Genomic DNA, 11,355 nt, shown 5'->3' on the forward strand with positions numbered 1-11,355 from the left:
AATATTAAATTTCTTATTATAAAATAATTTATATATAACATGGGTTAAAGCAGATTTTTTTTTGCACTGGTGGTAACAAAATAACTCACTGTCTACTGCCTTTCAGTCATTTTCAACGTAGAGCAACCTCCTTTGACAGAGTAGAGACGCCCACAGGATTTCCAAAGACATAAATGATTTTGTAAGTGTACTCCCTCACATTTTGACCAAGGAGTAGATGGTAGATTTAAAGGGCAGACCTTTTGGTCAGCAGTCAAATTCTTTAAATCCTACACTATCAGACTAGTGAGTACCACAAGGTTGACAGAATAGCTGACTTGTAACTCAGTGCTTGGGACTCCATCAATATCAGTTGACTATAATTGCTATGCAACATCTAAGCTGTCTCTGACATACTGTGCAGATTTAGGCATAGGTGCATTCCCACAGACTTATTTTGTTTCTTTTACATATTGTTTTAATTCACAGAAATGCATTTACATTTACACATATCGTTTGCTTCTCAATCTCACATTCTGTGTATTTCTCCATTGCAAACGATCCATGGACCAGAGAACATTTGGAGTTGAAATGAAAAGATTTATAACAAATATTACCCTTTGTGTGTGCCTGAAATAAAGCTCTCTTTCCCCAGTGTTCCCTGAAAGTGCACTATTTTGGCTTTATTGTGACACATCATGGTGACGTTGCAATGAAGGAAGGCATGCTTTATATGTCACTAAAGGAAATGCTGCAGAATAGCTTCTCAAGGTTGCCAGAAATAATTTCCACTGGGATGTATTTTCCCATCTGCACAGCTCTAAAATGCTAAGAAGGAAAAATAAATGATCTCTATTATCTACATTTTTTGAGCAAATGAGAAAGAAAAAAAATTTCTCTCATCCTGAATTTATTATTCTATTCACTCAAAATGTTGCTTTCAGCCTTCCAAGTCCTCCTGGGAACTTTGTCAGTCAGTGCACTAAGATCCTCTTGGCACAACACTGTATAACTCCACTTTTGATAGCTTTACAGTATCTCTGAAAGAGCTGTATATCTACCTCAGGGAAACTTTTTGGTTACATATTTGAGAAATGCTTAATTTTAGAAACTCTAACTCTAGTTGGAAACAGTATTTTCTATGATGATGACATGTAACTGAAAGTTGTGTTTAAAAATTATTGAGACAAATGATTTCCAGTATATACAATAATGTAAAATATGTTTAAAAGTAAAATTAATTCTTCTGTATGTCTTAAGAAAAATGTAGAGATAATTAAAGTGCTAATCTTCAAATTCTATTGTAAAAGCACTGGATTCTAGAAGTTATTAAATGTGTCTTCTACAGTGATAAATTCTCAGTGCTAGAAGACAGGTAACAAATTTTTTAAATTACCAGAAGATAGGTAATATATTTTTAAAATGTAGCAATCAATACACATCCCTCGAAAATAAAAGAAAAAGAAATTGAGGTTATGAACTCCATAATCTAAGAAAGCTATTTACTTATCCCAACAATGTTGAAGGGAAACTCTGAACAGATATTTTTACTAATTTTTCCTAATTAGTCAAAGGGGCCAGGGAGTGTGACTGAATCAAAAAGTATGGAAAACTAACAAACAAATTCTTAAGGCAAAAAAATGAAGTCCCACAGGAATGATGCTTAAAAAAGAGGAAATTATTATTACTTGCAGAGACATAGACTACTTATGAGGAAAACCCAAAAGAAGATATAGGGGCTTTAAAAGAATTTTAAAAATTCTTTTACATTTTAAAAAGTTTTAAAAAGAAAGTAATTTTAGTAAAGTCATTATTCATGACTTAATTGTACTTTCCTAAACTGGAATTAACAACTCTCAACAGAAAAAAAAATCTCATTGCCGAGTTGGAACTGACTCATAGCTGACACTCGAGCAGATTCTCTGAGGCTGTAAACCTAAGGGGAGAGGATTGCTCATTTTACTCCCTTGGAGCTACTGGTGGATTTCAATCACCAGAAAGACATCCACCTTATGGTTCACAGTGCAACTCCTTATGGACTGCACCATCAAAGCTTCATGAAACACCTAGAAAATGTTACTAAATGATTAGAAAACAAAATACCCAGTTGCTGTTGAGTTGATTTTGATTCACAGTGCCCTTGCTCCAATTATAGATGGTCAAGAAAAGCCTCAAAAAAAGAAAAGCCTCATACACACACAAAAAAAGGAAAAAACTCACTAAGAAGATTAAAAAAACAAAGATTTGAAGGAAATAAGCGAGAGACATAAAATTATGGAGGCACAGAATTTCAAGCAGAAGAAATGACTGCAAAGGTCCTGGAGCAGGGATGTTGTTATTGTTATTAAGTGCCATTGAATTGAGTACAACTCATAGCAACTCTATGAACAGCAGATCTTAACTCTGTCCTATACTGTGCCAACCTCACAGTCTCTGACATACTCAATCTCATTGCTGCAGTCACTATGTCAATCCACCAGGTTAAGGGTCTTCCTCTCTGCTGTCCCTCCACCTTTCAAAGTAAGAGGTCCTTCTGCATGGAATAACATCTCCTAGGAGCATGCCCAAGATACATGAGAAGAAATTTCAGCATCTTTGCCTCCAAGGAGGACTCTGGTGTTGCACATTCTCCAAGACATATCTGTTTCTCCTTTTGATAGTACACGGGATATTCAACACTCTTTTCCAACATCACAATTCAAATGAAGCAGATATGAGCATGGCATATTTGAGGACCAACAAAGAAAGAGCAGTAAATAAGGAGGGAACTAATAACAGACAAGATAAGGGAAAAATAAGAATGGATTTAAAGTATGCAGAGAATTACAGATCATTTTAAGAACTTTAACAATTAATGAAATATTACACAAAGTGGTATATGATGATTTATATTTGAATGGCATTACCTTGGATTCCATGTTGAGAAGAGGGAGAAAATAGCAAGGCTAGAAGCAATCTAAATGAAAAATGATGGGTGCTTGAACTATAATAGTACTGGTGGAAGTGTTGAAAAGTGACCAGAATGTTTATTTTAGAAGATAATGCAAATTGGATTTATTGAAAGAGTGGATGTAGGGTATGAAAGACCACAAAGAGTCAAGAATGGTGGTAAGGGTTGGGTTTGAGTGAAGGGACCCTGTACGCACTAACACGTGAAATGGGAAAGACTGCAAGAAGTTGTTATATTGTTGAATAGAACTTGGCAAGTCTGAAATGCATGGGAGCATTTTGGTTGAAACTCTAAAATAAAAATTTTAGTCCTTAAGGTTTCCTGACCTCACTGTGCCCTAGTAGTACCCTTTTCTCTGTTAAAGTACTGTGTTGAAGACAATGCAGAGTCATCTACCTTAAAAATGAACAATCTCCCATCTTCTCTTCTTACCACCTACACAATAGCCACAATCAACATACAACATCATATGGCTTGTAAAGATAAAGTTGTTGTTGTGTTCCACTGAGTCAGAACTGACCCATAGCTGACCTTCCAGTGGGTTTTTGGATATAGTACATTGTGCAGAAGGAGATTGCCCATCCTTCCCTTGTGGAACAGCTGGTGAATTTGAACCTTGTGCCTTTGGGATTGCAATGCAGCTTATTACCACTAGACTACCAGAACTCCCTATTATACATTATGACATGTTATTATATGTTATTTTCTCAGTATTATATAGAGAAAAACATTCAATAGTAAGCATTTTAGATTATACCTATATAAACTTATTTTAAAATTCAACAAAAAGTATACTTAACTTTCATTTAACATTTAAAAATATTTTCTGTCTAGTTTCTCCAAATATTGACTAACATTCAAATGACGACCAGCATTGCATTTTTATAAGGAGTTAATCCAAATCAACAATAAACAGTTAAATGTATACCAAAATGGTAAGAAATTACTATTTGTGAACACTTATATACTATATACACACACATGTAAAGTATTAAGCTTCCATCCTTAAATTGCATGCTTTGACCTTTATAATTTAGGACTAAATAGTGGAAATTCTGTATGCAGAATAGATCATCCAGGATTCTGGGCTGTACGAGGAGGAATGTGGCATCAAGATTGGTGGAAAAGTCATCAACAACCTGCGTTATGTGGATGACACAACCCTGCTTGCTGAAACTGAGGAGGATCTGAAGCGCTTGTTGCAGAAGGTCAAGGACTGCAGCCTCCTATATGGATTGAAACTCCACATCAAGAAAACAAAGATTCTCACCACTGGGCCAACTGACAGTGTCAGTATGAATGGTGAAGAGATTGAGAGAGTTAACAGTTTTAGGTTACTTGGTTCCACAGTCAACACTCTTGGCACCAGAAGCCAGGAAATCAAGAGATGAATTGCTCTGGGAAAGTCAGCTGTGAGGGACCTCTCCAGAGTACTGAAGAGCAATGACATCAGGCTGGAGACTAAGGTGAGCCTTATCAGGGCTATAGTTGTCACAAATGTGTGCTATGCATCAGAGAAAGCTGGACAGTGACCAGGAATGATAGAAAGAGAATTGATGACTTTGAACTGTGGTGCTGGAGAAGAGTGTTGAATATAGCATAGACTGCTAGGAGAATAAACAGGTTTGTCCTGGAGAATGTGAAGTTGGGCTGCTCCTTGGAGTCAAGGATTCTGAAGCTTCGTCTTACATACTTTGGGCATGTTGCAAGGAGGGACCAGTCCTTGGAGAGGGACACCATGTTTGGAAGAGTGGAGGGACAGCGCAGGAGAGGAAGATACTTGATAAGGTGGATCGATTCAGCGATTGGGGAGTGGGGAGTAGGTGTGTCAGAGACAGTGAGATTGGCACAGGAGAGAGCAGGGTGTAGGTAGGGCTCTTGTACAAAGGGTCACTATGAGTTGCAAGTGACTTGACAGCACATAACAAATTATTGAAAATTCTAGATATCATGTGAAGAACAAAACAGAGAGCTCTTATTGCCAAAACATGTGTGTAACTGCAAACGAAAATATAAATATACAGTGAATACATATCTTTTACTCTATACAAACTCTCAATGACTATTTGCTGAATCAGGAGAATTTGTTCTCTCCGATTGAAAGCTTATGTTGATTTAACATACAAAAGTAAATGTCCTCATTACAATTAGAGAAATATTTTCTCAAAACTAAAGCCTTTACTTTAGTCATTTACATAATAGAACTTCAATTAAACCAGTGTATCATAGAAGTCAATAATTTTTCTCAATAAATACTAAAAAATAAAAATCTATCTATATAGAGTGACTACAAATGAAAATGTAGATTATTTTTAAATTGTTATGGTTAAGCATCGCTGAGTTTGTTAAGACTCACGGTGAAACAACACAACAAAACACTGTCTGGTTCTGCGTCAATTCATATTACTGAGGGTTTTCCTACTTTTCCTACTGTTTTGTTGATTTTTATTTAGTACAATGTCTTTCTTTAAGGACTTGTCACTCCTGAAGTTTGTGAGTTAAGTCATCTATTTCAAAATTATATTTACTAATTAGAAAATAAATCAAGGCAACAAAGTTCAATTATTAATTTTACTATTTTATCAAAATGAAGAAATTAATTTTAAACTATTATTCAATTCTTTTCTTACTTCAAATCATAAAGTTCATGAACAAAATTACAAATTTATGAATGTGTCCTCTTTTATAGGTCCATAGCTAATTACCAACAAACATCATTGGAAATAATCTTGCTCCAGCCAGGCACATTAATTCCTTTCTGCTTTGTAAACAATGACTTCTAGCCCTGCTCAACTAGATTGTATTCAAGGAATATTAAAAAATAAAGAAGTATAAAATCTTGCTTTATACCAAGTCAGTGAAATTTTGCTTTATTTTTACAGCTATTTAACATAATTTTTCATTCTGAGAATGATTACTAAACAACCCTCATTCTTCCTATAAAATTCAGATAGTCAAATTACATGAAAGTCCAAGGTGGTATTTCTAGCTGAAGCCAGGTAACTAGCGTCATAAGAACAATTCTAAACTTTAATACTGTTCAAAGAATCTACAGAACCTAGCCAGTATGCTCTGGAAAAGGATAGAAGAGTATGGATAGGTCAGATTTTGGTAATGCTGAATTGAGAGAATTACATTTCAACAGGGATAGTAGAAAGCTCACTTTTGTGGAATTAATGGACCTATCAAGGACTCTGAGAAATGAGACTACTCTAATTTTACATTAACTCTTGAAAGTCTAGAAAACAGTTTTCAACCTACTAAGAAATTCCAGAATTGTCATAGAAAATGGTAAAGGAGGGATCAAAATATGCAGAGAAGTAGATCTTCTGGAATTATATCCACTCTAGAAAAAGTCAAGCTACTAAGTCTTTGCGACTAGAACCCCACACCTGAATGGAGGCATGAGGAGGGCTCATTTGACACCATACAATGATATAATTTTTTTTTTCAGTTTTTGCCCACAAATTCCTACTGCCATTTGTTTGGCTAACAATAACCCTGATGTAAAGGATAAAAGAGACATTTCAAGGACTGTTAGGCATAGAGTCCAAGTTGGTGCTCAAAGACACTATGGCTCACTTTGCTAAGTAGGAAATATGGGTCAGGTTATACATGCAGCTCCAGCCCAGGCCAAGTTTATGGTGGATGTTTTGACCTCATGGACTTGCTCCTCATGATAATTTCCCTGAATCCTGCATGTATAATTGGAACACTCATGTGTTAGTTGGAAGAATGAAGGGGAAAAGTTCTAGTAGAAAACTATAAGATTTCTCTCTTCTCATTACCAGAATAGTAAAATCTGACATCCTAACTTAGCTGTTGTTAAAGCGCTGTCCAGTTCAGTAAAATTCACAGTGACCCTACAAACAAAAGATCTAAACTCTGTCCTATCCTATGTCATCTCTGACATACTGTAGTCTATTACTAGTCATTTTGTCAGTTCATCTCAGTGCTAGTGGATTTAGGGTTGGTTTCTCCTATAATTTTTTTCATTTAATGAACCAGTTTGCACTCTCTGAGACTGATTGTAGAATTTGACACCAGATCACAAATTCAGATAGGTACAATGCTTACTTGTAGCTACTATGTCAAAATGTGATATCTTTGCTCAAACACAGTCTCAGACATATATTTTCCCATTATTAAAATGGCAAATGTGTTATTTTATATCGCAGGACAGAGTACCAGAGGAGTTAGCATTCTTATGGTAGGAAGATCCCATATGGAGGCTTTACTCACTGCTCTTAGTCATATTACAATCTTAAAAGAATCTCCATAACTTGGAGATCAATTTTCAATCCTTCTGGAACAAAGCTATGTAATTTGTAATGGATAGTATTTGAAAAACATCTCTAAAGATTATCCTATTCCCAAGTAGAAAGAAAAAAAAATCCTGAGAAAGCTCACTGTCATGAGGCAGATTCTGTTAGATTCACTAATCCCTAATGTTATGTATATTACAAAGCAATCCATTGAGAGATTGAAACGATATATCCAAGATGAACTGTGCTTAGACATACTTAGGCATGAGGAAGAGATATGACTGGGTAGCTGGGACCCTCATGGCATCCATCTCCACTAGGACAGTGGTTTACACTCAGCTGCAATGTCTGTGTTTCCTGATATAAGCTGACAAAAGAAAAAAAGGCTAAGCTTGATTTACAAATATAACACATTCAGAATAAAAATGAAAACTGAAAATGACAAGCTAGTGATAATGGACTTTCTTTGGGGAAGCTTGAAAAGAAAAGTTAGGGTGAAATCTTCCTATTGGCAGGTAGCATGTAGCTCTGACATGTAGGCAAGCAGTGTACCACTTCAGGTAGAGAAAAAAGTGTCCAAAAAGAGAAAATATATGGACCAAGGCAAAGTCATAGTTTTACTAATTAGCCCAGGAAGTTGATGAACGGTGTAGCCAGGAGACCAGGAATCCAGGAATAAGGAAAATAATGAAAAGTCATAAAACAACCAGACAGAATCAACAAGGCAGATAGTGTCAGTTAAGCCCCTCAGACCTTTTTGACTCATTGATGGCATAACCTTAATGGATAAGATGAAGTAGATTTAATGGAAAGGGTATTGAGAGGTTTTAATAACATAGGTTCTATTAATGCAGATTTAGCTACTCTAATGATCCAATCTCCCGTTAAAAGAAATAAACACGAACAATACCATCTCTCAAGAAGACCAACCAATCATTGGACACTCACCTTCCTGGATATGAGGGGTAAGTTCAAGGACTTCAGGAGACATAGTCAGGGGCCATGACATGTGTCTGTACTTTTCCAATTTGAAGTAAGGAGGTGGAAATAGAATTTATTATCCAGTTAGAAAACTAAGGTAGTGTTAAATTTGACTTAGAAGACTGATGATTAAAAGCATGCTCATAAATCAACAGGTGGACTTGCTTAGCACAGGATTTTCCTATTGTTTCACTGAGATATCACTCAGGGTGAGTCTTTACATCATACATAAACATAAATAAATCTGTAAGCAAAAAAATCTACAGACTTCAGTGCCTTTTCCTGAAGCTTATCATTAGCTCACCATAATATAATCTCCCCTAGTATGAGATTGTTTAGTTTTTGTTGAGAGCTTACAATTTAAATAGGGATAAAATGTAATACCATGAAACAAAAAGAATCGGAAAAGCCTCTCACCATTTTCCTTTCACATAGAGGAGGCCCCTCCCTTTACAACATACTTCCTAATAAATCTATCATTACTATTTTACCATCAAAAACCAAAAAAGAATTGGGAAGAGAGAATATACAATTAAGTTTGAGATGAGAAATATTAGCAATCTGTGACGAGTTGTCAGAGAAGAGGTAGGTGTGGGGTGTAGAATTTACACTCCAATAGTTTAGCATGTTGTTGTTTGCTGTTGAATCAGAACTGATGCAGCTGATCTTCCAGTAAATTTTCAGAGGTAGTAAATCACACAGGAAGAAATTGCCCATTTTTCTTCTGCAGAGCATCTGGTGTACTCAAACCACATGTCTTTGGGATTACACTACAGCTTCTAATAGTGAAGGATCTGAAAAATGTCTTACTGATATCTAAGAGTTTTTGTTATTTTAGGAAAAATCTCAAATTATGTAAGCTTTCAATATTTTCTCATCTCACAGACTAAAAAGATGATCTTCAAGATCTAGATCAGGTGTCATCATTTCCCCAAAATTATGATGCCACATTTGACTAAATGCTTCACTCTCTGTGCACTTGTTTTAGTCTAAAGAAGTGATCATTTTGCTTTCTGGAGCCCTAACTTCTAGTACATTGGACCTATTGTACTTATACATGATTCTTTCACACCTGCTTTGAACTTTTTTCCTAGTTTATCAGCAAAAATGACTTTGTGGAAAAGTACTAGTTCTGTTTGTTCCTTAGGAATAACCTTCATGATTTCTAATGGAGTAAATGGGCCTCCATAAAAGAACAAATTTATTTTATGCATTAAAAACTATGAGGACTGTGCTAATTCTAGACAGATAATCCTAGAAGTTCATGCGTCAACTGTCTCAGTTTTGTTACAGAAACTCTGTGAACACAGTTGTATTACAGAAGTCCATCAAGCTATAGTTTGAACAGTAAGCCTATAATTTATGGTTCTCTTATTATTCATCTCATAAATTTGGCATCTAATAAGTTGTTGCTATTTATCGATGGTTGATTTGCTGTAATGGGACACTGACTTCACTGTCAAGGTTATTTGCTAATCTTAGGTTTATAAGACAAGATGCTAATGTTTCACTGAGTGTATTTCTTATAAGACCAGTGTTAATAGTTTCTTCCATCCTCTCATTTAATTGGGATTGTTTTATGAGTGATAATTCAATTGGATAATATGCACAACAAATTATTTTTCATAAAATACTTAAGTCACTAAAAACCACATTATGTTTAACAACAGCCTTCCTCTGTACTATGAAGAAATAATTAAATAGAATTGGTAAGATTTCCAGTCACCTCTTCAACCCTTCTCTGCAGAGTAACTACAATCTCTGTAGTGATGTCATCAATGACACCATCACATGTTCCTCCAACAGTACTATGCCATTTGCACTTAACTTGATCATTAAACACATCAATTTGAATCATAGTTGTATCCTCAGTAACCTGAAAATATCTACAAGACAACAAAGGATACACCTTGTTTATTTGCATGTGTCCTGTATATAATACAAGGCTTCTGTCTTAGCAAAGTGATCAGTAAATGTTTGTTGAAATTGAACCCCAGATGTAAACACATAAAAATAGATTTCAGTATACATGTGAATTTTGAGACTGCCTTTTCTTATTAGACGTGGTATAAAGTTACAATTGAGCATCATATGATGGGCTGGCCCAACTTCCTTGGGACATTGGTCGATTGTGTGCTTTTATATCCCATTCCCTTGGTACAAAGAATATTCTTTTGCTTGACAGCCAAAAGAAAAACAGAATTTAGGAGCCAAGAAATTGTAGTTGGTCAACATGAAGACTAGCAGAGTGAGCATGGTATTGTTAATGGATTGCTCCCAGGTTCTGATCTCTACAAATACAGAATAACCATGAACTTACAGTAACTCAATCCTCATATGAATCTAAATGTAAAGAAAAAGTATAAAATCATCAATTTAATAATTAAATAAAGGTATTACCTAAGTATGGAATATACACCCAATGCCAAAGCATATCAACTTAATAATGTGAATAGTATAAAATTCTTTTTTAATCCCTTAATTAACTAGATTGAACAAATGATTCACTTAGTATATACCGTATAGTAAAAACTCAACCTGGAGTGCATATAAATTCACTCCCTGTCTCAGAAATATGATGAATCCTATGGCTTTCCCAAAAAGAGTAGAAACTGGATAAAATTGAAAAATCAAACATAGCAATAGACATAGTGCAGATTTTACTGCAAAAATACTGACAAAATTTAGAAAAAAAACCTTTGAAAGAATTTAATTAAAATTTACTTATTTGCTTGTGATCTATCCCATGTAAAACACATTTTCATTTTAATTATTAAGTAACAATTCAAAATACCTTTTCTTAATTTATTGTTGTTGTTATGTGCTGTCGAGTAGGTTGTGATTCATAGCGACCCTATGTACAACAGCCCTAAACTCTGCTCTGTCCTGTGCCAATCACACTGTCTTTGACACTCCCATCCTGATTACCCCAGTCACTGAATCAATCCATCTCACAGAGGGCCTTCCCCTCTTTCGCTGTCCCTCCACCCTACCAAGCGTGATGTCCCTCTCCAAGGACTGGTCCTTCCTTACAACATGCCCAAAGTATGTTAGACAAAACCTTAGAATCCTTGCTTCCAAAGAGACGCCTGGTTTAACTCTTTACAGTCTGAATCTGTTTGCCTAGAAGTCCATGGTACCCTCAATACTCTTCTCCAGCACCACAGCTCAAAGGCATCA

This window comes from Elephantulus edwardii, unplaced genomic scaffold (assembly GCF_000299155.1).
Source record: "Elephantulus edwardii isolate Elephantulus edwardi_28Jun2011 unplaced genomic scaffold, EleEdw1.0 scaffold00338, whole genome shotgun sequence".
NCBI lineage: Eukaryota > Metazoa > Chordata > Mammalia > Macroscelidea > Macroscelididae > Elephantulus > Elephantulus edwardii.